The sequence below is a fragment of the Triticum dicoccoides genome, chromosome 2B (assembly GCF_002162155.2).
Source record: "Triticum dicoccoides isolate Atlit2015 ecotype Zavitan chromosome 2B, WEW_v2.0, whole genome shotgun sequence".
Classification (NCBI taxonomy): Eukaryota; Viridiplantae; Streptophyta; class Magnoliopsida; order Poales; family Poaceae; genus Triticum; species Triticum dicoccoides.
In genome coordinates this window covers 680689684-680691060 of record NC_041383.1, presented here as the reverse complement: position 1 = coordinate 680691060, position 1377 = coordinate 680689684, and positions in this window count along the sequence as shown.

Sequence of the window (1377 nt, the reverse complement as noted above, 5' to 3'; positions counted from 1 at the left end):
CGACGTTGCCAGAACAGTTCCTCCCCCTTGAAGATCGCCATTAGGGAGGCTTCAAGGGAGTACCCCCGCAACCAGTCGTCAGCCGATAGACCAACTGAATGAGCAGTCGTGTCCAGGGCCTTAATCTGATCCAATAGAGCCCTTTTGCGGGACCGCAGGTTAGCACCTAGGTTGGCGCCCTGACCCCGCATAAACTGGTGGGTGGTCTTAATTAGAGCAATGATGCCAAACATCCGTGGCACAGAATATCCGTGGCAAGTTATTTGACACCCTGCACCCAACGGGTCCCGAACCATCTCGAAGAACCTCGGTTGCAAAAGCCATGATGGTTCGGAATGGAAGCGTCTAGATCTCGGTGGAGACTCTTCCCCTGACGCAAACAACAGGGGAACGTGGTCGGAGTCAATCCAAGTGGCCGCTCTCAGTGAACATAGTGGGAACATAATCTCCCACTAAACAGATACAAGGACCCGATCCATCACACTCTGGATATGGTCCACCTGTTTATTGGTCCATGTGAACCTAGCCCCTACCCGGGCTATCTCACGTAAGGCCATCTCAGCTATGGAGTCGTCAAATATGCGCATACACCGTCGATCAATATTCGGCGAGCTTTTTCATCTGCGGTGTTTTTCAATGGCATTATCCAACGAAGCGGACAACGTGGCTGCGGGTCTTGGTTCTCCAGCTCCAGGTTGAACAGCGTTGGGCTTGTCATGAAGTGTTTGACACTTGTGTTCCCTGACTCTGTGTCTACTTGGATATGAATGTTGTACATGCCCTCTCTGTTATTTTCTTCTCTGGGGTGATGATTTTCTATGCGGAATGCAGCTACACCTTTTAGTCTACATTGACAAGTTTTTCGTCCACTTCTTCTACAAGCTCCTGGTTTAAACAAGGTTGCTCCAGTGAGACAAAGACCAAGAGGTGGCAACAAGCTTTTTTCATGATGCATCGTCGATGGGTGCGTTAGAAAGAAGACTTTGGCACCCCCACGGACTTGATTGTATTTTTCAAGTCAGGTTCATTTTGTGCGTGTCAGTGCTACTTAATATATAATATATAGCCTTTGGCATTTTTGTAGAAAAAACCTCTTTAATTCATTGAAATTTCTTGAAATAGCTTTCAGCATGTTTTATAAATTAGTTCATCACCACATCCATACAACAAGTTCGAGTGCAACGAAATAAAATGTGGGTCCCCATCTCCGGTACACCACAAAGAGGGCACAACCCATTCCCCAAGCCGTGCCTTTTGAGCACCTCCGTACCAGATGGGAGGCGATTCCTCAACAATTTCCACACAAATTTTTTGATGTTGAAGGCCAAGGGTGCCTTCCATAGGGAAGAGGTCCAAGCAATAGTCGGCCTACGACAT